Here is a 26,396-nt window from a genome sequence, read left to right as displayed (position 1 = left end):
CATAAACCTGTTTATTCTAGTTCATACGCAGATGTATGGGATGAACGTTTGCTTCTCTGGTCATTAGGGAAAAAATCATCACCCCTTGATGCAGGCAAGGAAAATATGGTCTTAAGGGCTTTGGGTGGTTTTCTCCCCTTTAGCCCCTCTGTTCTGCTACTTATCAGAATCTGAATCTGAGAAGATCAATTTATCACCTCCTTGCTGTTGATGATCTTTCTCCTTTCAGTTCTCAGGAGCACTGGTGAGCTCCCCTCCTGCCTTCTGGAAACCTGTGGGTTGCTAACAGCCCCATGGGGACACTGAATACCATGTGGTTGGAAAGAGGAGATGCAGAGGCAACATACAGAGGTGTTCGAGCTCCACAGGGGATTGGAGCAAGCAACCTACGTGTCCCAAGACATGTACAGAGCACGTATCAGTCTGGGGATCAATCTCCGCTTTGAAAGAAGGTAGGAGAAAACACAATATTTAACCTGTAGAGAGCAGCATCCACTGTGTGCTGCAAAGAATTCTTTGTTTTGATGAGAGCCCATGGAAACACTGGAATAAAACTATTAGGAAGTTGTGTCTGCTTCCCATTTTGCTTTCTGCACAGTCTGTTGCAGGTGTCATGAAAGCAAAGGTGGCTCGTTGCTAATCTTTCTGCTCATGGGGGACTGTGCAGGCTGTGATACCCATTAATTGGCTAAAAATTAGTATGGAGCGAATCTTGATCTATTCCAAAGCTGGCTATGGAAAATGGTATCTTCTTAGTCAGATCTGCTTCCTGTGGCTTTTCAGAGAAGTGTCTTACCACGCCTGAAGAACACAACTATTGCATGTTTTAAGGCAGGTCTGAACAAGTTTATTAAACTTACAGTAATCTGAGCTGAAAAATCACTGCATTGTACAAATCCACATTTAGTTTTCTCAGCGTAAAACGGTGCTGTAAACACGAGCAAAAATCCATGCACGTTACTTACTGCTGATTTAAGTTTTCATACAAAATGTTTCAGTATAAAGGAAAAAATTGAGCGGGTCGTTTTCTGTGTGTGGGAGCTTTGCAGTGCAACACGTGCGGAGTCTGGCGTTTCAGGGGATCAATAAGCCACATTAGAGAAACTGAGAGCCAGGAGTATTTTCCATCCTTTGTGTACTGGGAATTCTGGGAACGGATCAATGAGTTAATATTAGCATTCAACACCACCACTACATCTTTCTGAAGTAATTGGGCAATTACAGAAAGAAAGATGCCGTCCGAGGGCGCTAATGTTCACTTCTGTAAGAGGAACATTTATCTGGGGTTGAGGTGTTCGATGAAGAACAGGCAGGCTTCCCTGTGTGTTTGGTTTGCCTTTTTTTTTGTTTTTTCTTTTGAGCTAAATCACTTCTTTTTAAGGTTTCAGGTAAACAGACTTCAAAATGACAGCAGAAAAGAAAATGTTGCCTTTTCATTGCTTCCTCACTGTTGAATAGAGCAATCTTAGGCTAGGTCACTTCTTTTTGCCAGAGGGCTTTTGCAAAGGAGGCCTGAAGCTTTCGTACTCCAGTGCTTGCAATACAGATGGGACAGGGAACGACTTTATGCTTATTATTCATGTCTTCAGCACTTGGAAATAAGATGTGTTTGTTTACCTGTGGTTATTTTATCCTGAGCCCTACTCCAGCCTCCTTTTCCTCAACCATTTTCCCCACCATCCTCCTTCTCTGGTCATTATCTCGGTGCATCCTGCTTGGATGGGCAGGTCTGGGAGGTACAACAGCAGCATGGTGGCATCTTTGCTTCTCCTAAGATCTTCTCTTATAGCATCCTGTGCAAAACATCTGCAATATGGGCATGTCAAGCACAGCAAGAGTGCAATCATTGTCAGTAGAAACACAGATCCAGAAAGAATATTATTCATAACATCATTGGGGAAATTAAATTAAAGCCTGTTTCATTTGTTGGAGTAGGAGATTATTCCTCATTGTGCCAGCAAATTCTTTATTTGCCTCAATAAGGAATTCATCCAAAGTCTAAATTCTGAATGGCTCCAAACCAAAATCCATTTAACCTGTGCCAAAAGCTTTCTGTCATTTCTTCCTTATCGCTCAGAAGTGAATCCTTTCATTTCTCTCATAACTTAGTTAGAACTCTTGTGGATCATAAATTGAGAGGGGTTTGCTGCTTTGTTAGAGCAGGAATTTTACCTCGTATTTAAGTGTTTGTTTTGACATCTGCTCTGAAACGTTAACCGTGAGCTCTGGAGAGCGAGGAGTTATTCCTTTCAACCTGATTTAGACCAAGTGGCAGAAATTGCCTCTCCCAGCCTATGTGCTCTGTCGAACCAAAGAGCGCACTGGGGCTCGGCCAGTTTTGCTGAGGTTGCAACAGGTTCTGCAATAGAGCTGACATTCATTGCTGAGCATTTTCCAGAGAGCTTAATGTGTGGGTACATGTTAAAATAGAAACGAGAAGATACTGGCTGTGACAAGATAGGTTTGACAGAGAAAATCCCTTATGTTGGGCAGTGCAGCCCTGTCAGCTCGGGGTGACGGGAGGGAAGGGTGGATGTGGTTACCCGTGTTTCAGAGGTGGCACCGCACTGAGAAACTCAGGCTGGTACCGATGCGCGCCGGGGGAGGATGTGATGCAGCCACTCCCAAGACAGCCTGGACTGTTGTATTTTGGCTCAGAGGCTGTTGATTCTTGTATTAACTTTCATATAACAGAGGGAATGCTGAGGGCTGGTCTCCCCGTGTGCCGCGGTGCTTGGTGTGATGGGGTTTGCTGACCTGCCCAGGGCACACGGCCCTGCAAGGGCACGAGGACCGTGGGCAGAAAGGGTTGTTGGTTTGGGCTCTTGTGCTTGCAGGGGAAGGAAGGAAGGAAGGAGGTCAGTGGAGGTGAGCGTTCACAGCAGCTGAACTTGCCCGGCAGCAGAACGTGCAAACAGCCCTGTGAAACCTCACCCTGTGATACCAGCTCACCCTTTCCAGTCCTTTAGCACAGCAATTCCAGGGCGTGCACGTGCAGCACCTCAGGCTCTGTGTGTCCCATGGATGCTCACACTGCGTGCAATAATCAAGACAATATTTTTAAGTGTCCTTGGGCTGGTTTTGTCTAGCAGAGACTGGCCTGCACACAGAGAGGTGGGGCACAAAGGCTGTTCAGATAATATTTTTTGAATTTTCCTTCCCTCCGGTGCAGAGCAGAAAAGCTGGAAGAGAAGCCTCATGGGGCTGTGGTCCTTCTCCAGCCTCTCCAGTAGCTTCTCACAACAAAGGAGAAGCAGTGTTATTGGTAAAACCATATCGTGGTTCAATTTTCTACCTAATCATTTATCTTCACGCACAGGGGCAAAAGAGTAGACAGAGGAGAAGGCATCGTTCACTTTAAAAAAATCATTAGTATTTTAATTTTTATTTTATTTAGCTAAAAATAGCTTTCAGCTTCCTTGGCTCCATTTCTCCCACTCCCTGGCTATCAGACAGCTGTGGGTTGGTTTTCTGGGTTTTTTTTTAACCTTTTTCACTAACTTGGAAATAAATTGTTTGAGCAAGAAAGAGTCAGAGTGGGACAGATGGCACCACCTGCTGCTAGTGCTTCGCTCCTTGAAAGGCTTCCTAGCCACCGAGCCTGGTTTGGGTAAGATGAGGAGGAGGCAGTCAGCTTTATCTACTTTCTGAAGTCTGTAAAGTGTAACTGTGTCATTTTGGCTGTCCTTCCCACCCTCCCTTGTGGGCAGCACCCCATCCCGTCCAGCACTGCCAGGCAGGATAAGAGTGTTTTTTATTTAAGGCATCACGATCTTCATGTTCTTCTGCCATTTCTGCTTCTGCTTTCTAGCTCTTGCTGCTGGCTCTGCACCTTTTTGTCCCCCCCTTCCCCTCCTTGTGGCAGTGAAGCTCAGGACTGGGCTGTGCTGGCCGGTTAGGGGAGGAGAAAAGGCAAGAAATGGAATATTGAAGGAACGGGTCAGAAATCACTGTGGCCCCTCAGTCCTGTGAGCGTGACCCATGTCTGATAGAGCTGTTGGCCCTGGAAGGGAGGTCAGGCTCTCAATGTGGTGTTCACAGGCTCCCTCCCACAGCTTGCAGATATTCCTTAAGAAAAACAATACCTGCAAATTAAAAATGAAGAGGAGAACACACTAAAATTTTTCCAAACTAGCCCATGTATGCAAAGTCCGAGTGAGCCTGATTGTGATCAAACCACAATAGAAGCCCAAACTGCTCTTCAGAGAAACGTCTTCAAATGGAATCAAGTGGAAATGGGTGTTCTAATGGGAAGCTGGGGGTTCTTCAGCAGCTGGCTGTTTGCTGAGCAGAGTTACACTCAGCAGAGCGACTCTGGCTTAAACATAAGTGAGGGCTTAGCAATTATATCCAAAATACTCACCCAGTTGTGTGTGTATCTCATCGAGAGCCCTGCCGAAGACCCCAGGCAGATGGGAAGTCTAGAAGCAGCTATGGGAATTAATGGCAATATCTCCCAGATTTACGTGGGAGCAATAAGCAGTCAGAAACAAATGAGTTAATAATTGCAAGTGGTGGCTGACTTGGGTTTTTATTTTGTTGCTTTAAAGTGGCATCTGAAGATTCAAAGTTGTAGAGAGGCATCTGTTGGTGGGGGAAATGTGTTTAAAAATATGGTGTTTTCTTTGCAGTGAGCCAGAGTAATGCGTCTTAATGTTGCAATGCCGAGTCTTTATGTTCTTTGCTTATAGAGCATCGAAGAAAAGAGTAATTTATCAGGATTATTATGTTAAGAGAACAGCAGCCGCACTTTCAAGGGAGGGCTTGCTCAAATAAATAGCCATGTAAAGAAATATTGATTCCAATGGATTTCCTGCACATGCAGATTGGTGCAGGAATGTTCATGACTCACCTGGTCATCCTCATCCCGAGTGCCTGCAGAGGAACGAGTTATTGGAGAAACAGAACTTTGTTTATAAAACAAATCAAACCAAAAAAAAACCCTGAAGAAACAAAAATAGCTAAGGCTGTGGTAGGCAACTTCAATATCTTTTTTAATCTTAAAAGCATGTCCCCATCTTATTCCTGCTGGGAGCTCCTAATTAGCAGAATGACTGCCATTTCCCACTCTTTAAACTGCAGAGATCACCAGCGTTGTGATTTCTGTTGAGAACTTAGTGGAGTGATGTTCCTGGCAATTCCAGCTTCTTCTCGCTAGAACACCTTTAAAAACATTCTATATGCATCTTAATAAAACCCCGAACATGCACAAATATATATATATATATATATATATATTTCCTGCAGCCTTTGTAAGCTAACTCCTCACTTCCTTCTACACGAGTGTCTCTCAGGTGGAGAGGAGGGACCTGAAAGGGCAGCTGAAGATGGCTGCGGCTGTAGGATAGTGTCATTAATCCAGCCCTCAGCTACAGATCCTTTGCTTCAAGGCTGGTATCCTACAAACATGTAACAATGAAAGCTCCCTTTGTCTTTGATGAGCTCAAGTTTTCTCTGTGTTTTTGGCTTATGGCTGCAGGCTGGTTTACTTTCCCTCATCGCTCATGGACCTGGACCTGGGAGCCTTATTCTTGCTGGCGAATCAACAGGATATTTGGGAAAGATCCTCAGTGCAAACAAGCTTCCACTGTGCCTGGTACCTGGTCGGGCTGTGTCACGTCAGCCTTGTTAAACTCCCCTGTAAGTTCTTGCTTTGACACAGCATTCACTTAATCTTTGCCCTCTTGATTTAGTCTAAAAATACACCTAGGTTCCTATCTATGGAAACCTGCGAAGAAATTGATGCTAAAAGGCCAATTTCTGAAGAGAGCAGAAGAAACACCGTTTCAATTAAATCCAAAACACAACGCCCAGTTTTAGTGAAACTGTAAATTGAAAAGCTGGGCAGTCCATCTGGAGGAGGCTGCCTGGTGCATTCATTCCCCATTTCAGCAGCTTCCCCCACCTGCTCCTGCTGCATTCGTCTGTTGGAGGCTGCCCGGCTGGCTCCCAGGAGAGGGCAGTTCAGCTCTTTCTGATTGTGAGCCGCATCTTGCTGCCGGCGCAGGAATTGTCGGCAAGTTTCACCGTAATTATAACCAAACCAATAGGCTAATCGTGGGTTTGCATCCAGATGGCTGCTCCAAAGCGAGGGGTGGACAGAAAGGGGCTGTTCCTTTGGAGGGAAGGAAGATGTCTTCCCAGCTGGAGCAGAGTGTTGGTAATTCCCAGCAGGTTGTTAGTTTTCTTATCTTTCCTGTAGCTAAACTGCATCACTCCCATCTTCTCTCTGTCTTTCAAAAAGTCATCTTGGGCTCTGTCTCATATTTTTTTGTGAAAGGAGTTTGTAGTGAGGCGAGTGCTGGGCTCTTCTCCCAATTAACAAGTGAAAGAATGAGAGGAAATGGCCTCAAGTTGTACCAGGGAGGTTTAGATTGAAGATTAGGAAAAATTTCTTAACTATAAAAGTGGTGAAGCATTGAAAGAGGCTGCCTGGGGCAGTGGTGGAGTCTCCATCCCTGGAGGGGTTTGAAAAAGGTGTAGACGTGGCACTTGGGGACCTGGAAGCACCAGCTGCTTTTGAAACTTGCTTGTGCTGTGGCTTCTGGGCTGCATGTGCAAACAAGAGGCCATCGTAGGAGCTCCTGCTCAGTGAAACAAGTCTTACAAGGGGAAGGTGAGGAATCTATTCACATATTTCTAGCTGACATACTTTATCCAGCCATCTGAAGTCCTGAGTTCTTCACAAACCTTCATGGATGCTGCTGTGTGGCTCCAACACAAACTCAATTACAGTTACGCCCATGGATATTATAGCAGAATGCGAATGCTGTCTCTGTGCTCGCAAAGCTGATCAGCGTTAGAGCTGACAACGTAACCCTGGCAGCCTGCTGCAGTGTTGTGTGCAGGTATCAAGGGCCAGATGAAGTGGGCAATAAACTTTACTAAGAAATATAAATCGTTTCAATCCTATCCGGGCAAACCCCCAGAAATTTATGATGATAATTTTGTTCTTAAAACCTCACCAAACACTGAAACATCTTCAGCAACTGAGACCTGAAACTCTTCCCCAAGGCCATGTAACACACTGTTACTTTACACTTGATTTAAATTACTCCAGTTAATATATCTTTGTCCTCTAACCTTTGCCAGAAAGGTCAAAATCATTTGCTAGCAAATGATAAACTCATTTCCTACCTAAGGACTCTCAGGAGTGTAATGATTTCTTCAACTTATAAATATATTTCTGACCAGCACGTGCAAACCTTGTAAAGGATTTTACTTTCTGCCACCTGCTGTGCCCCAGGTACTAATCCACTTCTACAGGGATTGTCATGAGCTGAAGAGAATGATTTCTGCCACTCTTTAAAAATAAATAAGTAAATAAATTCAATAAATTTAGATGCATTTCCATCTCCTTCCCCTTAGATGTGCTGTGGGCCCTGTCAAATTACACCATATGAAAGGCCAAGATAAGCAGGCTTCAGTCCTGCACCACTGACAGGTTTTCCATCCATAAACCCCACAGCTTTGAAGTCCATTATCTTACAGTTCTGGGTTAGAAACTTCTTTTCTGTTGGAGAGGACTCCCCGCATGCCACGTCAGCTGAGCTTTCACTCTCAGACTTGGGAAGTCTATTTTGCACCAAAACCAACAGAGCTTTTGGATCATTGATGAGTGCACAATGTGTTTTGTGAGCTGGACTCAGAATCACTTTGTTTATGAAAAATTATGAAGTAGCAATGACAAAACAGAGCAGTAGAGCCGCAGTGCTTTGATGTGATACTGGTGTGAACCACGGGTCGAGGATGTGAGAGGTAGGAATCGTTCCCTGGTGCTGGGCTGGTGCAGAACACTGGAGGTTGTGCTCCTTCCAGTCCCTCCTCTTCTGTCCAATCACAGAGCCTCTCTGTGATTTCAGAGGTTGGGGTTAAGGTCTTATACGTGTGGCTCGTCTCTGGGTGTTAGCTTTGCAGTTTCCCAGGGCAGGGTTTCTGTGAGGTGGATGTTCAGCATTTGCTCACAATCTGGACTTGGAGATGCCAAGTTCTCTGGTTTCTGTTGGAAAACCTCATCTGGAGATATTTTGCTATGCCCTTGTGTGAGAAGTGTATGTTTGTAGCCGTAGAGTGCTGGGAACTCATTGCTAAGTGCACAACTTTAAGGTGCTTTTCCCTGTGCAGGACACGTTTCTTTGGTGTTATTTGTTTTTCAGCTGTAGCTGCAGTGCCTTTCTGAAGTCAGCCACATTCTCTACACAAAGCAAGGAAGAAAACGTGTTTAATTTGTTTTCCTTTAGAAGCTACACCCCTTTGGCATGGCTTTCATTTACAACTGCAGTGATAACCAAGTAATTCATCTCCAGTGCAAATCAATAAGAGAATCTTATTTCATCTCCGTTCCCTTTCATTTTGTTTTTCTTTGCCGTGCCACTTCTCTCCTGACTGTCTAATCCCTCTGTTTGATTGGAGGCTCAGCCCTGCAAGTGCTGCCTTTGGGTAAGAGAGCAGCTTTCTTTCTGCAGCCTCTTTCCAATTTGAGAAAGGTTGGAGCACTCAACTTTGTTCATTTGGCTTTAGGTTTGGCTGAATGTAGTTGTGTGTATGAGCAGGTATGTGAATAACTATGTCTTCTTATTTCCTAAATGGCACGATGCTCCTGGAGCTGGTGGTTGTCCTCTGATCGCCTTGTTCTCTTTCCTTCGTGCCATCTCTGCCCCTTTGATGTCCATGTTGGGTGAATCGGGGAACAAATCGTGGTTGGGCAGCGCGTGGAGCTCGTCTCGGCGAGACCTCTGCCTCCACTTCCAGAGCCTGGGGCTTTTGCGTGGGAAACACGTGAGAAAAGATACTGGATTCATGGCTAGGGATCACCGCAGCGTGGGAGAGTCCTGGCCACGCTGGAACGCGCTTAGGTATTGCCTGTCAACATAAACTATGTAATTGTGAAGAGAAACGAGAAGGATTTTTTTCTGTGTTGTGATTTACAGCAGGACACACAGTAGCTTTTAAGGGTTTTCTGGGAGCTGGAAGCATCACATTTTCAACTACAGTACCATGTGAGCAGCATTCTTGTTTGATAGGATATAACATATACAAATATCACAGGTGGAAAAGACGTTATGGCCTTGCTTCTCTTTTCCCTGTCCAGAAAAGAGAAGAAATAATAGATCCTCAAATCAGTGGTTTGCTGCATCATAATGAATATGTAACTCAATAGATACCATTGTTCTGAAATCTTCTGGTCACAATCCTTTGCTGCATGTTTTCGATGCTCTTAACTAGCTTCAACGGGATTTCATTAGGGCTCTTTCCTCCTCCTTTTGCTGAGGATGTTGTTTTTGTCAAAGACTTGAACATTTTCTCTTTGGACGTGCTCCAAATCAGAGGCAGAGCATCCCTGCGACACCAGTGGGGAGTCTCTGCCTTCAGTCTCTTCTCTGTGCGAGCGTTCGTGCCTGAATTGCGCAGCCTGTACTAAACTGTTACGTGGAGCTCTGTAAATACGCTGCAATGGCCAATAGAGGGGAACTATTACCCGCTTTATTACCTAAAATATATAGCTTGCTCATAAAGTAGAATAGCAGCGTGGAGTACAGAGCTACGTCACCTGTAAAGCCACTGTAAAGGTGTAGTGAGCTGGAAGAGCTGAGAACAAAATTTCAAGAGATTTGTCCAAGACATTCTGCTTTTGCTAAAAATTCTCTCAGGAGTTTAAAATATTCTCATCAGTCTTTTCCTAATGGAATCCAGTTGTGGTACCAGCTCTATCCAAGATCTCCTTTGCATTTCCTTGTGTTAATTTTTCTCCTGTGCGTCATTCAAATGATCATCAGAACTGATGAGCAGAACTGCTGCTTCTCCCCTTTTGTGGGGAGCAGTTCAGATGGGCAGCCAAAGGAATGGATTCTCCTTCGAGTTTAAATTAGCAGCTGTTTTAATGAAGTAACTGAGCTGTAATTAAACCTGCCACTTAGTCCCACACCATTTCAGTTGCTACTGACATGAAGCAGAGGTATAAATTTTATTACTGTGTTCTTCCAGCTGGAGAAACTGTCCAGTTCAGAGAACATCTCTACATGTCAATCACATCAGCACGGAGCATTAATTGTTTATTATCTGGATGCAAAGACTTAATTAAAGTTTCCAGAGACAAACTTTCAGGCCTAAAAGACATCTAACAGTCATCCAGAGCTTTCCACTCAGTGCAGACAACGCTGTAAGTAACTACTGAACCTTTATCCTTGGTTTTGGGGTGTCCTGAGTCATAAAACATGGGCGGGCTTCAGCAGCGTGTTTACAATAAAAGAATTAAAAGAAATAAAGCCAGCAAAATTGGTGATACTGCAGCAGAGGACAGGGATGGGGAAAGAAGAAGCTGGTGGAGACTTTTAATCAGCCTTCAGGCTTTGAGCATTGGCTCAAGGCCAGGTTGGATGGGCTGTGGGGACCCTGATCCAGTGGGATGTCCCTGCCCATCACAGGGTTGTTGGAACTGGATGATCTTTAAGGTCCCTTCCAACCCTAACTGTTCTATAATTCTATGATGCAGTTTTTATTCTGTGTTACCCTTTACAGCTTCCCACTGCAACTCTGGGCCTCAGTAATCGTTTTAAAATACCCTCCCGGTGATTCTTACATAAATACGGGGTGAAAAAACCTGCTGTGAAACGCGAGCTACAGTGTTGACAGTGGGCAGTGCTGTTCGTGGTGAGAAAACCTTTCACCTGGCGTGAAGGTCTCGCGTTGTCCCTGCTCCCTGTTTGAGGCCAATTATTGCTGGGCAAGGAAGAAAGGATATGCAAGAATTCCGTGTAATAACGACTCGTAAGATGCTTTTGTAGTGATTTGTTGCAGCTAGCGGCCTGCAAAACTGTCTCCCTCCTAGAGACCATTTCTGATGAAAAGCCCAAGGCAGTTTTAGCTGTAGCTCTTTGCAAATTCCTCACAAAAAGATGCTCCTCCTCTTCTTGCCATCACCCCATTTGTTGCCTATTTCTCGCTCATTTTTATGGATGTAACCTAAATTTTTGTTGGAGCAGGTGAGGTCAAATTCAGCTTTAGCATCTGTGCTGTGATTTGGAAACTGCTTTCATGGCCTGGGAGCCGTTGTTCTCCAACCTCAGCTTGGAGAGCTCTCACAAGGATAACACTATCTCATAAAATTAAAATCCATGCAGTCAATTACTGGGATTTTTTTGGTTAGTAATTAACTATTTTGATTGACATTCTGTCTGGGTGTGGGGGGAGGGGTTTTGCTCTGAGGAAATCGGTCTACACATTTAATAGCTTGGCACTGAGAAAACCTTGAAATATTAAAAAGCTGTTTTAATATAGGCTGTAGCATGGCTCGAGGCATCAGAGCTCTTAAAACAGTTCAGTGTTTGGTTTTGCGGTCAGAAACACAGAAGTACTCAGTCCATATATATGGAGTTCTTTTAAAATCTGTTCACAATTAGGGACACCAGCTCTTTTGCAACCTGACCCTCAGTCCTTTGTTTTAGACTTAAAATGTAATTTTCCTTAGGCTGACAGGCCACGATAAAAATCTCTTCTGCTGTCAAGCACGTCCTTTGCTCGACGCAGTTGCCAGCGGCAGCAACAGGAACTCTTGTTCACCCTGTGTCTCCATGCACCGAGCTTATCCTTGTGAAACATCCTAAAAAAGTTGGGATTTTCCTAGCATGCCAAATGCCACATAGTTGAGGCTATTTTGGTTTAAAGGAAAGACCAGGCTGAAAGACCTCTCAGAGGGTCAGTGAAGAAGAATCTCTCGTGGTAGTCTGGCTGCAGTGCTCATGTTTGCTTGGTTTTGTGTCAAAGACAATAACAGTGAGTTTCTGCTGTTGGATTTGACTTCTTGGCTGTTTGCCTGTCTGTTGCTGTTTCCTCTCTCTTGACAACCTGTAGCTACAGGCATCAAGAGCGACATCACGTTGTTAGGAAACAGCCACCCAAGGGGTTGTGCAGTGCTCACACACTCACATATGCAAAATTCAAACTGTCCCGTACAGCGCTCTCTGCCTTGAACATTCCAAAAGGTTTCATAGAACCGTGGAATGGTTTGGGTTGGAAGGGACCTCAAAACCCATCCAATTCCAGCCCCTGCCATGGATAGGGACACCTCCAACTGGATCTAGTTGCTCCAAGCCCCATCCAGCCTGGCCTTGAACCCCTCCAGGGATGGGGCAGCCACCCCTGCTCCGGGCAACCTGGGCCAGTGTCTCCCCACCCTCATGGGAAAACATTTCTCCCTGAGATCTCATCTCCATCTCCCCTCTTTCAGCTTCAAACCATTCCCCCTTGTCCTATCCCTGCACTCCCTGTTTGTACCAGGGAAATTTGCCTCGTATTTTTTTTATTCTAACCAAGTACTTAAGTACTAAGCGATTACGGAACCTTAGAAAAAAAATAACCAACCTCCCCCCCTACCCCCACCAAACCTTTAAGGGAAAGTCCAGAACATTCATTCATATTGTCAAGAAGCAGCCTAAGATTTTGAGAGCGAGTTCATATAGAAATGTTGAAAAGTGCTGTCGGGGGACAAGCCATTGTTTAATGAAATTGCATTTCATAACTCATTTTGGCTATATATATATATATAAAAGGCATAAAATGCATATATATAATATAAATATATACCATGTATTTGTTTCCAATGTACACTAAACATATAAAAGGCAGCACAATATCATTCTCCAAGAGGAAGCGCTTACCTTAAACAGTGAAAAAACATTTTTAAACTAAAGAAAGGAAGTTTTTCTGAGCCATTTCAGCTTCCCAAGCCCATAGTAAGGAAAGGTATGTGTTTAAAAGACTGAGTGACTGAATGTCAGCATCAAATGGAAAACAGCAGTGACAGTGAGCGAGTGGGAGATTGGGCTGTCACATCAAGGGGGAAATCAATGCATGGAAACAAAAATGAAGTAACATTTTATCAGCTAGTTGGATAACTTATAATGATGTTCAGCTTTTGGACACGATGCCTTAGGCAGACTGCTGATGCGAGAGGAGGCCCAGCACAGATCTGCCAAGTCATACATATTTTTAGGTGTTCACACAGATTTCAGTGGCTGCAGAGAGAAAGAAGAGGTGTGAAAAAAGGAGATTACAGTAAAAAGTGTTCGTGCTCTGACATCGTGATCTCTGGGAAACGATGCCCATTAGAGAGGAATAGGACTCAAGAAGTGTGGATGGTTGCTTGACAGCACAACCACAATTGCATCTGCCCTCAGTCACTGCTCTCATACAAATGATTGCTGGCAAAAAGTGAGTGGCTTAAAGCAAAATCTGAATTTTAGAGATCATCTTTGTCTTTTTAGTTTGCTTCCCAAGGACCCAATTATCTGGTGCATGAAAACAGATGCTTATACATTCACCATGCTCAGTGTTTTGCAGGTGCTACACACTCTTTTCTTGGCATGATTTTCTCCTGCTGGAGAGTGGCTTGTGACCTCTCCAAAGGAGAGCAGGGCTGGCGTGTTGCTCTTATTTCCCTTTTTTAGCAGTTACCAGTGCACTTGGCTCATGACTTAATAGCAGAACACAGAAGTGTTTTCTCGCTGTGCCCCAAACACTTCTTTAGTCCAGCCATTCTTTTATTTGTATGGGAAGATTGAAGAAGGGAGGAGAGGCAGGAGCAGCCCGAGCAGCACACATTGTGTCTAAAGCTTCATATCTAATGTATTCAGGTTTCATAGGGAAGCAGGTCACTTTATTCAATGATGTAAAGACTGTGGTATTACTTAAATATATTTTGAAGCTCTGATGAGATGATTCAAGCACTAATATTCACCAAATCATATTGGTTTTTTGCTGATTCTTTGTGCTTGAAAGGCATCACTACAGACAGGAAGAAAATTGCAAACCAGCTGCTTAGGCTGATGTTTTCATATCGTTCTCCTTAAATGTTAGAAATAAGTGCATGTGAGCAGCAAACTGTATAAAATTGAGCGATATTTCATCGTTTGAGTCCATATTTCCCTTCCAATTAGTTTCCTGTCAGTGCTTATTTTGACTCGCCTCCTCTTATTTGCATTAAAAGCTCATGGAGCAATTTCTGCTTCTGAGGACCTTTGCCTTTTGCTGCGATCTCGCCGGGGCTAATGCACTCACCAGGCTCAAGGCAGGAGCAGCGCCTCGATCAGGAGCTTCCAAGCGAAGAGGAACTGCTAATGAAATAATGATGTTACTCAGCAGATAACACTCATTTGCTCAGTGCTGACTGAAGTGGAAGTTGCATTTGGTATTAAAGATTACCATCCTGATGAGAGATAAAATAGGGGAGGAATAAAAAGCCTTGTTTCTTCTAATCTTTCCCTTTGAAGTATCTGCATGAGTAAAAATGATTGTTTTGGAAAAATGCATCTTTGAAAGCCTGAATGTACTAATGTGATGCTTTTCAAACCAAATGACTTCGTGTGCTTTTAGAAAATGTTGACGAAGCCTCTCTGACATGGGAGAGAACACAATGGATTTTAAAAAGAGCCTGTTTCTGTTTTATGCTACAGGAATATTCCAGATTTGTTTTCTTTGCTGTTGGCTACTTGTGAAGTGGCAGCTCAGGCTGAGAGGATATTTATTCCTGCAGTGCTGGAGCCTTCGCTCAGTGCAGGTGAGAAATCATTGTCTATTCCAAGCAGTTCCTTCAGCAACTGGACGTGCCCTCAGCTGATGGATGGGGCCAGTTCAGTTTAGCTTGTGAAACCTACCTGCTTTCTGTGGTTTCAGGTTGCAGTCTCTGTAGCTCCTGCTCTGCTTTATCCTCAGATCTGTGAAGCAAATATGTTTCACGTTTGGGAAGTTCGAATCGTTCCCACAGAAAACACTTCAAGAACTTGTGAAGCAAAATTTCTCTGTGTGTGTTCTTTGGAGGATGAGCTATTGTCTTAATGCCCCAGAGAAATTCCTCAGGAGAGGTTCATTTCATGATACATTTCATCCATCCAGAGCGTGATGGCCATCAGCGGCTTTGGGCTCCTTACCCTCAGCGTCGCAGCTGCCCAGGATGATCTCTGACCACCAGCGCGGCTGTAAGATGCTATTCTCAGTTTGGTCACAACGTGGGCTTGTGGTAGAGCTAAACCGTGGTTGGAGTCGCTGTGCAGCTTCACCGGCTGAGCTGTCTGATGGAGACTGAACCACAGCCGACACAGGCAGAAGGTGAAGACACCAGGAGAGTTCGGGATCAGCTAACTGCCGGTTAGATTTTGGTTCAATTAGGCTTGGTCTGCAAAGGATTTCTTTACTAACTAATTAGTGTCGTTTGTGAACCAACTCCTTCTTAACAACCCTAAAAGTGGTGCGGGACAAAATGCAGAACAGAAAGTTTCTTTTTGAGGAAAGATCAAACAGTGCATTTTTCTTATGAAACTCATTATTTTTTTCTGGTGTTTTATTATTTTTGTATATGATTTCATGGCCTGCTGATCCTAGCAGAGCAGGCTGTTCCATGTCAGATCACGCCAGCAGTCCCAATCATCTCACATGATGTAATCCCGATAGTGTATTTCATTTTTATTTACTTTAAATACTGCGGGCAGATGAACATTACAATTTATTTTCAGCTCTGAAAAACTGTTATGCATTACCAAGAAATATTTTTATCCTGTGATTCGATGCTGTGATTTGAAAGTAATACTGTTAGTGGTACGGCATACAGTCAGGTCAAATAACAAACGTAAACAGTTACATAAAAAAGAGTGTTTCAAGTTACCTCAGGATTAATCAGGGGGAAGAATTTCTTACGATTTTATTTCAATGTCTTCTCCTTTACAGGTTATTTTGAAAATGAACTGGCTTTTAATTCCAACTCGCAATGCACGCTTTGGACTGAAATCAAATCTGGAAATAGCGATGTGTCAAGGAGAAGCTGAAACCTCACGCTCTGGGTGTGATCATAAAACTTTCTGCTGCAGCTTCTAATCAGGTGAGAACTCTGACTAAAAATGATAGAAACCCTGCCTGTGGAGTTCTGGCCTTGAGACTGAGCTGAGGACCAAAAAATAGTCAGGGGATCAATGCCAGAAAAAACAAGATGTTGCAAAAACCTGTTTCTAAAGAAAAACAACGTCCTGAAAATATTAATGGTGGGAGTGAAGGCACTTAACTGACCTATAGAGAAATCAGTGTGGAAATTGCAAGATGTATCAGTGAGAAAATTCTTTTCAGTGTGAGTTCCCTTTGGGAGGAGTTAATGATGTGTGGAGTTAAAACCTCTGCTCTTCCACCACCCCATGACTCAAAAGTCCCAAGTTTCTTTCTTAAATATAGGACTAGCCCAAGACATTCAGAAATTAGGAAGAAATTCTTCATGACAAGGGTGGTGAGGCTCTGGCACAGTTTGCCTGGAGAAGTCGTGGCTGCCCCATCCCTGGAGGGGTTCAAGGACAGGTTGGATGGGGCTTGGAGCCCCTGATCCAGTGGGAGGTGTCCCTGCCCATGGAAGGAGGTGGAACTGGGTGGGCTTTAAGGTCCCTTCCAACCCAAATCATTCCATGATTCTGTGAAGCTACCGCACCACAAAATGTCTTGGGATGAAAGGAGCCCAATGAACTCTACTTTCAAAGCAACTGGAGGAAATGCTTAATGTACTCTGCGTGCTAAATGATTGCTTGTGTAAGTTAAGTCCAAATAAAGAAAACCATAAGTAAAGGTAAGTTATTAAAACACAAGGAGGATAAAACAAGAGGCAAAATATGCATCCGCAAAAGCTATTCCACTTGTGTGTATAAATCAGGAGACTGTGTGCTCAAGTAGAGAATTAGGCTGAGTTGCCTGCTGTTATGCATTTAAATTAAGCAGGAGCCTAATAGCTTTCTAAAAGTCTGGCCCTAAGTGTTGGGGTTTTTTTCTTCTCAGGGAAGAGATCATCTAATCAAAATAGTGCTTTAGAAGAAAGAACACTTTAATAGCAAACGTGAGCGAGGAGCTCTAACTACTGATGAAAACTCCACTGCGCGGGTAAGATTTGTTACTGCTGGTAAAAGGCTAAAGTGGCTCTTTGGAGCCAAGTCAGGAGCAGGGAGGAACGATGCCATAATATTAACAAAATGAATGGTGTTTCTGTCCTTGGAGTGGGCGCTGATGGAAGGGTTGTTTTAAGTTTACTGGCTTTCTTTGCCTTACATTCTACTGCTGCGGTGCTGTACTGAGGTTTTTGAAAAGGTAAGTCCCTGGATGTCAGCTCAGCGGTGTTCAGTCACAAGATTTCCTCCTGTTCGTGTTTCATTTCCACATGCGATCGCGTATGGGTTTCTATAGAATTTCTCTCCTTTGATCTTTTTGAGCCGCATTCTAAAATAGGCGTCAGAAATTTCCTAGAAAGTTTTGACCTAATTTCTTGGCTGTATGAAAGATTCGGCAGCGTTCACATCAGCTGCTTCGAGGTGGCGTAAGGAAAGCAACCTCTCCCTGATCCATTTAGCAAAGAGCTTGTGCTTCAAGCACAGCGCCGTGGCTCTGGAGGCCTGGCTCTATCATCTCCCTGTGTTTGCAGCAGTTTGCTTCTCTACCCACGACAGATCATTCTGCCTCTTGATCAAAACATCTTTATCTAAACATGGGATTTCTGTGCAAGCCGAACACAAAACTGCATGTGCAGAGTATTTTTAGTACAAAGCACCCGTGTCGTTCGCCTCCTATTGTTGTGTTGTACAAATACCTGAAAATTGGAGTGAAATACAAGCACTTTTCCTGCAGAGATCAGTTAATAGCAGGGACTTTAAAAGTGAATTCAGACTAATTGCTGCATTTTGGAGCTTTACAGAGAAGCTGATTTCACTTTGACTCTCGGGAGGTGAGATCAGGGGTTTTAGGTCTGCCATGAGAAGAAGACCTGAAGGTGCCTGCACTGTCTCTGGGAAGGACATGGCCAAAAAAGCCAGTCCAAAATTCAAACTGCATTCACTTTGCCTGTTCCTTTTGGGGCTTTGCACTTATTTTCTGTGTCTGCTGAAACTAGAAGTCCTCTGCCAGATGGGGAAGCAAAGGATAAACGAGAAGCAGAGGTGCCGAGCCCCTGATACCTGCAGCAGAAGTCCCCCCCTGCCCTTTCTGTGTGCACTTAGGAGAGAAGCAGGAGGCTAAAAGGGGCAGCTTTCATTGCTGGCCTTATACACAGACTCTTCTGATGCCAACTGGGAGTGCTGGGCCATGCAGGAAAGAAGGTGGTTGCAACAGGTGGGGAGTGGGAAGTGGTCCTGGGCATCAGAGCATCTTCAGGAGGAAGGGCTGAGCCTCCCAACAGGGAGACATGCATCCCAGCCCAGAAGGAGTTACTGAGTGTCTTCTTGCAGCAGTGACTTCAACACTCCGTGCTTCCCTGAAACCTAAATACCCAGTGCTGTGGTGCGTGGGAGGCAGACAACAAAGCCGTGTAATAAATGCATTTTCTGTCTGCTGCAAGAAGGGCACGGCTGTGTATGTATACGTCGCAGCCTCATCTGTACAAAGGAAGACTGTGAAGAGAGCCTAAGCTCATCCAGACTTTCTCCACATGGAAAAATGTCTGTGGGATGGGGAAAACATTAATTGGCTTGCAGGAAGCAATAAAATATCCTGGAGAAAATATAGAAGCCAATTGATTTAATGTATCATCATTTGCAATCTATAAATATCCCTGTGGCAAACTCCAAAGATCTCAGTTTATTTGTAACTGGGAAATGGAGACCAAAAGCAGCTTCACATATAAATAGAATGGATTTCACAGGCTCATGATTTATTGTCTCTCCTTCAGCAACGTGCGTTACACCACTGAAACAATACTGCAGCCATAATAGGAAAACTGTCCTACTCAGGATTTATGAATTTATAAAGGATATAGTCGGTTTTGTTGTGTGATTCGCCAGTAAATCACTCCTTACAGATGCCAGGCCGTGCATCAGGTGGGAAGGTGCTCCCGGGCAGACACGCCGCCTGTTCCAACACAGCTCTTGGGGACCGAGTGGTAATAAAGGAAACAGCAGCTGAGCACACGACCTGCCCCAAACCCAGACACGTGCTTATTGAAGCACACCAGTGGCCAGCGCTAGAAGGATGAAGCTTCAGAGCAAATATTTGAAGGATTTTTTTACTTAGGAAATACATTCTCTAAGGTTTGGATTTAACATTCTGATTGCTTCACTCTCTCCTCACCTCTTGGCTTTCTGCCTGTGGGGAGATGAGGACAGGTCACACTCATACACACGTCATGGCTTTTATTTTCCTGCAAATTTAGGTTTCCATTACTTTATCTCTGTATTACAGGGGAAGTCGTGGCTGCCCCGTCCCTGGAGGTGTTCAAGGCCAGGCTGGATGGCACTTGGAGTGACCTGATCCAGTGGGAGGTGTCTCTGCCCATGGCTGGAGGTGGGACTGGATGGGCCTTGAGGTCCCTTCCGACCTAACCCATTCTAGGATCCTACGGTAATGTGCTGCAGCATCTATAAAAGGGTTTCCCTATTTTATAATTGTTGCTAGTATATTCATTTTTAAAGGAGGGTTATGGTGGGGCATAGAGGCTTCCACCCCAACTCTAGTTGTTGTAGGGAGGGTTCCTCTTTCATCCTCACAGGCGATGTGCCTGCTGTGAGACGTGTTTCTGAACAGGAGGCACATTGCTGTGCCAAAGCTCAACCTTCAAATGGGGCATAATCAGGCATGTCAGGCCCCTACTTGCGCTCCTGAAGAGTTGGCCTGATTTTCAAAAGGACCAAGCAATCGGCATCTCATACTGATTTCACTGGGAACTTGTCAGCCTTCGACACAGCAGCAAAATCAGGCTGGTTACTTAGAAACCTGCACATGGTTTTCAAGTCTCCGCTTGGGAACTGGGTTTATTTTCATTGCTGGAACCAGCCACCGTTTTCCTCTGTTGCATCTGCTCTTCCTATGCTGACCGGCACTTTTGCTTATTCTGCAAACAGTGGTTTTCTGGTGCACTTGGCCCTCAGACTCCTGCAGATGAACAAATACATTTTGTGTTCTCTAGAGCTGCCTTGGGGAAGAGGAGTTGAGGAATTTGGTTTGGGGAATCAAACAGCCACTCGCTCTCCTGTGTTTCTAAAACTTCTACAATTACTTTTGGGGAGCTGGAAATATTTTTTCAGTCTCAGCTGAGAGATACCCTCTGCCTTTGACATGATTTATAATCACTAGTGTCTACAGGTGACAATTCCCTTACCCCTTTAGTTACAGTAGGTCTTCTATTTATTGTCTGTCATCCAACAATCAGCCAAGTGTCTGCTCTCCCCTCTCATCCCTGGGGCCAGAGCTTTAGCAGAGTCTGTTGTGACTGGCAAAGGGGTAGTGGGTTTATACTAAAAAAGGATAGATTTAAACTAGATATGAGAAACAAATTTTGTATGATGAGTGTGGTGAAACATTGGAACAAATTGCCCACCTCATGGTGGGGTGCACCAGTGCTGTCCGTGGGGTGCTGAGGTTGACTGGAGAGAGAAAAGTGGTGCATGAGCCCCTAACCACAAAATGGAGAAATGCTGCTAGACATTAAAATGACAGGAGATCTGTAGCTCACGTTGACAAACTAAAAATAGACCAACAATGTGGTGCGTTGTGACATGCGTCATCCTGGATGTGCTGTTGGATGCATCCTATCCATGTCGCAAAATGTTATTGTTTTGTTTCAGTTAAAACCGGTGAAGTCTACGTCTGACTTTGCCTCCAGGTCTGAGCAACGTGGGATGAGAAGGATATGGACAAGTTTGAGATATTCTGAAAGACAGCAATAAGAAAGAGGAGAGGTCAGAAAAAAAATGATCTGTGAACAAAAGCAGAGTTTCATCTCAGGAAAGAAAAGTCTCCACTCTGACAGTAGCCATCCCGTAGGTGAAAGGACCTTTTCCCTGTTGTCCTCTGTCTCTCCTTCTATCAAAGCCGGACAAAAGCCTGCAGCAAAGAAAATGCGAGGTGGGTATTAGGAAGTGTTTGGGGGTTGAGAGAGTGCAATGGGCTGTGTAAGCAGGCAGTGAAGATTTTGGAGAACCAGTTAAACAGATTTGGGGACCACGGGGCACTGTTTGAGTCCTTACAGACTGAGGAGGGTAGCTGTGTCCATCTGGGGAACAGCAGGTGCTGGAGATCTGCTGACGGCTGCAGCTCCAGTGGGTGGACGTGTGGATGGCCCTGAGCAGCAAACCACCTGAGGAACACAGCTCTGGAAAGAGATCGCTAAAGGAAGAAGGGTGAAAGGGGGTGACACTTCATTTAGGGAAGTGACTGGAGTTGTTGATGGCTGTGACTGCCGGGTGCTGGTTTCCTTCCATCTGACAGCTGGGAACGTCCTGCTCTTTTGTCTTGTAAGTGTACAATTATTCACAGGCTGGAAGAAAGAGGGAACGTGTAGGGCTGATTGTCTTACCCCTGCAATGGGAGGGTTCTTAGATGATTTGCAAGGCCTTTCCTACTTTCCTAGCTCTCTGTTTTTATTTACTCAGTGTAGAGCACTATCCAACAAGGCAGTAGAGTCACACTGCAACTGAACTTCGGAGATGTAGTCGGAGCCCTGTGGAGAGCTGTGCAGGTGTTCCCTTAGACCAAAGAGCCAAACAGAGCCTAATTCCCATATTAACTTGGTATGTGTTTTGTATGCCTTCCATGGGGCTTGGAGAGAAGTTAGAAGTCCCGTCCATCTGGCTGTGGTCTTACCACTTCCCACCCCTTTCATCTGGGCCAAGGGGAGAGGGTGCCTTCTGGAATAAAGCTCTATACTTCTTTAGAAGCATCCCCGGCTGCCAGGCAGCAGCGTGGGGCACAGCCAGGAGCAGAGCAGGAAAGGAAGCCTTTCCAGGTTCTGATTTCTCCAGGGGACCTCAGCTGCTTACAATCCTTGATGCAAAACACTAAGCAGAGGTTTTGTGTAGCCATCATGAGACTAACTTTATGAAAGATGCTATTGATATCGTTCTGACACGGGACGCACGTGAAGAATTAGAAACAGACTCCCCTGAAAGAAGTAAGGCAACAGGATGTATTACAGCATCCAAATGTACTTGACAGGTGGAATGTATATATCACACAATGAAAGAAACTTGTTTGGTGAGTGATACATTTCATATTAAAATACATAAATCATCTGCTCAGAGAAGGATTGGGCTCTCTGGGAAAGTAGCTTAGCTACTACATCTGAAATGCTGCCTGTTAAAGCAGATATATTCATTTCTGAACCTGATAATGATTGCCTATTTTTGTGTTTGTTCCAGAGTAAAATTCAGAATTAGATATCTCATATCATAGCATCTGACAATACCCTGTGTCTGTTACTGTTTTGATTGTGTTATTCCAGTGTTACGGTGTAGTGAATAGCCCCCAGTTAATCAGTGTATCTATTGATTAATATATGTTCCCATTACTGTAAATATACATCATAATAAATTAGATAATACAACCATAACAATACAGCTATATCCAGTATGTAACATACTAAATCAAAATTAGCAATTACTAATTGAAATTATATCCCCTAGTTTAGCTTTATATAAATCAAAGGCATTTTCTCTAAAACCCATGCATCGTTCAGATTAATCCTCCAGCAACTGTAGATGTTTTTCCACGGCATTCATTTGGCTAAGCTGGATAATGGGACTAGCCGTGAGGTTAAACACACGATGCAGTATGTTAGAGCGGAGACGGCGATTATTACCGTGTAAATCCGTACTGCTGCTCACACCGAGCCGCGGGGACACACACCGCTCTGCGCCCACCACCCGTGGCTCTCCAGGTCGAGGGGAGGTTGTCCACACAGTGCACTTGGAAGACTTTTACCCTGGGCACTTGGACGCAAAAAGCCAGGACGTGCACTGATTTAAAAGAAACATTGGGGATTTCGATGCTCCCAACCCCCTGGGCATTTTCTCTTCCTTACTTCCCTCTTGAAACTTGGAAATTTTGGGAGGGGTGTTTCGTTTTCACTTTCCAACATCCCAGAATGCAGATGGGAACATCAATAGGAACAGCTCCTGTCAGAGGGCAGGGCAGCGACCGAATAAATCTGTGTTGACCCCAAATAATGCTGCACTGACCCAACAGCCTTGCCTGAGGGAGGGGATCCTACCAGGGTGGGCGATGTACAGAAATGCCTTTTGTGAATGATTTCAGAGTGTGTTTCCGTAGGGATCATCTCGGAGCCATCAAAAAGTGTCCTGGAGGAGCCCCTCTTTGCAGAGCGTGCGGCTGGGAGAAGTGCCAGTTGCTCTGGAGTGAGGAAAGGAGGAGAAGAAGCAGGTGAGAGAGCCCGAGCTGCTTTCATTTGCAGCAGCTTTCACAAAATGTCCTGCCCGTGCACAGAAACCCAGTCAGGGGCTGCACAGATCTCTCGTGCTTACTTTGCGTTTTCAAAGTAGAAGACTGGGCATCGGTCCAAGCCCATAATCTGCGTGAGGGCACGTCACAACAAAGGGAAGGGGATAATTAGAATATTATGAAGAATGGCTCACTGTAATGCTGCCTACTGTTTACTTACCAACAATTTTACATATAGCAACCGAGGCATTTCAAGTAATACAAATTAAAACCAAAATATCTAAGCAGTTGATGTTTGCTCCTAGCTATGTGGGGTGGTTAAATAACCCTGTTTCCCCAGCAGGAGCAACGTGTGTGCATGTATGTGTGTGTCTGCTCGTAAAATGGTAGTGAAAAGTATGAGAGCATAGGAATGCGGCTTTAGCAGATAATAACTCTTGATTTCATTGTTTCCAGGGTTGGCTTTTTGTGCTAAAAGCCAAGGAATGTCCAGTTCGCTCCAGGCAAAAGCAGGCTGAGAGCCACTCGTGGCCTTTCCAGAAGTATGTGAGAAGATGCATGAATGGGGTAAGCCTGAAAGCAACGCAAGATGGGCTGGAGCACCTCTGCTATGAGGACAGGCTGAGAGAGTTGGGGTTGTTCAGCCTGGAGAAGAGAAGGCTCTGGGGAGACCTTAGAGCAGCTTCCAGTGCTGAAAGGGGCTCCGGGAAAGCTGGGGAGGGACTTTTTACAAGGGCGTGCAGTGATGCGACAAGGGGGAATGGCTTTAAATTGGAGAGGGGAAGAATTAAATTAGACATTAGGAAGAAATTCTTCATTAGGAGGGTGGGGAGGCCCTGTTCCAGGTTGCCCAGAGCAGGGGTGGCTGCCCCATCCCTGGAGAGGTTCAAGGCCAGGTTGGATGGGGCTTGGAGCCCCTGATCCAGTGGGAGGTGTCCCTGCCCATGGCAGGGGTGGGACTGGATGGGCTTTGAGGTCCCTTCCAACCCAAACTGTTCCATGATTCTGTGTAACATTTTCTTTATTGTCTCACATTGGTTGTGGACCTTAGCTACCTAGAGTGACTATTACCCAGGCAGGACTCTTTTTCAGTGGTATCTAACACTTTTCTTGTGTCCAGCAATACAGTACTTAGAAATATCTGTTAGGGGGAAAAAAAGGTGCTTTAGCAAAATGTTACACTTTACATTATCGATTTGTTGTAACTAATACAGCTGCACAGATATTCTTATCCATGGGCAAATCGGACAGTATTAATCTACCCACAGTCTAAATTGCAGCCACACAAAGATAGGTTTTAAAAATGAACACACAGAATGTAGTTCAGCATTAAGTATTTTTATCATCTTAATAAACCCCTGAAATCAGCAAGAGCAAAGCAACAGGAACAAGCAAATAGCTGTCTGATAATTTTTCTCCATAAAATCAGAAATGCAAGAATTTTCAAGTTCTTTAATGTTTAGTTACTTTTAACCCAATTCACGTAATTCAAGCATCTTTTTTATTGTATACTTAGTCAAAACCAACCATATGGCTAATTGCTTTCCCAAGTTGAGGTCCTTTTTGAGCAGTTGTATCTGTGTCCCCATCAGCAGGTGCTGTGGTGCCCTGGATCTGTTGGCGAGGTGCTGGGGACCCACATCCACACCATCCGTGCTCCTCAGGGGCAGCTTCCCACGAGCTCTGATAAGGTCCTAGGGGCCAACATATGAGGACCAGTCTGTGCTTCTGAAAATACGCGTGTTGAAATGCTGAGCTACAAGATGCAAAATCTGAAAGTATCGCTTTGTGGTGCTAATGATTAATATTAATAATAGGTTTTTGTGATGTGGACAAGACGAGATGAATGGTGAAATAGACTCAGGTCTTTTTATTTTCTTTTCAGCTTGTTCTTATCTAGAGAAAAAAATGCTAATTACCAGAAGCTAATAGCTAGTGTGTTACTTATCCTCTTAATTAGTACCCTTATTATTAAATGCAGTGATAACCACTAGTTAGAACATATCTGCGTTTTAAGGCTCTCTTGTTTATCTGTCTTCCCACCCCCTCTTTTTAATGACACTGGCAAGGGTAGAGTTGCTGAAGAGAGAATAGCAATAATTTCCCCTGGGGAAATGAGTCATTTTGAGCCTCCTAAACACTGTTATGATTTTAATTCTGTTGTAAAATGTTTTTCCCCCTTGAACCGTTGGCTTGGGTTAGATTCTGTCATTAAAGTGCTAACATTTGAAATTGGAAAGATGAGTTCAGGGGACCAGAAAAGGCCACCTCAGCAGCACAAGATCTTGCTCAGCATCTGCTGTGGGAGGCAGGAAGGTGTCTGAACAACACGGTCTTTGGCTGCCCGTCTCTAAATTCTGAAGCATTCAGTGAAATATCCCTCACCATGTCTGGCTAAAGCCCTGTTTGCATTTTGGGTTGTACTTCACGTAGTCGAAACAATAACTTCCTGCTCTCCATCCTTTGGAGGAGGAGGCTGTGCTGTCTGGGTGCTGACACCAACTGAGTCCAGGAGCGTGGCACCCACTCCAGAGAAGGAGGCACCTGCTCAAAGTTTATCTACACTGAAGGGAAACGTCAAGCAACTACATGTGGATTCTTAATAAAATAGCCATTTAAACAGAAAATTAAGCATAAATACCTCCCAAAAATCCTATATTGAGGTGATTGGTATACATGGGCCACTGCCAGAAGTTGTAATAATACAGCCTTTTGCGGAGTCTTATTAACTCTTTTCAGGGAGCAGCACTTTGTAAGTGACTGAAGCCAGTGATTTAAGATGCGTGGCAGAGGGGAAGAAAGATCTCTTGATTACAGAGCGCAGCGTACTCGAGTGCCGTTCTTGAGACAGATATGCTGTAGCACACCAGAAAAAGTACTTCGTTAGCTGTAAAATCTAATGGAAAGAGCAAGACATCCCTGCTCCTTCTGCCCTTGATTCTTGGCAGTGCGGATTACAAAATGCTTAAAAGATGTGGATTAGAAAAGATTTGCTAACTCTCTGTACAGTTGCTGTTTCTATAGCCTCATTAGTATGCGCTCTGCCTCACGCTCATTTGAGATTGTCTCTGCCCTGAGGAGCTTCAAATCTAAAGGCAAAACCCTGTGACCATCTGAGATCTGAACATTTCAAGGAAGGCTCTGAAAAAAAGAATTCATGGGACACTGAACACGTATGTTTTAGCTGACATGTCAAAAGCGGGGAGCAGGCAGGCAGG

At 44.4% G+C, this 26,396-nt stretch overlaps 1 long non-coding RNA gene across 1 annotated transcript; it reads left to right on the top strand.

Annotated features, from left to right (window-relative positions):
- Nucleotides 1-379: 379 nt before the first annotated feature.
- Nucleotides 380-18,091, top strand: LOC138725257 (uncharacterized). The gene is made up of 4 exons (XR_011338211.1): nucleotides 380-452; nucleotides 15,718-15,868; nucleotides 16,801-16,902; nucleotides 17,903-18,091. It is a non-coding gene; the product is annotated as an uncharacterized lncRNA (long non-coding RNA).
- Nucleotides 18,092-26,396: the final 8,305 nt, after the last annotated feature.

The sequence above is a fragment of the Phaenicophaeus curvirostris genome, chromosome 11 (genome assembly GCF_032191515.1).
Source record: "Phaenicophaeus curvirostris isolate KB17595 chromosome 11, BPBGC_Pcur_1.0, whole genome shotgun sequence".
Taxonomy (NCBI): Eukaryota; Metazoa; Chordata; class Aves; order Cuculiformes; family Cuculidae; genus Phaenicophaeus; species Phaenicophaeus curvirostris.
This window is presented reverse-complemented; position numbering and strand designations above follow the sequence as displayed.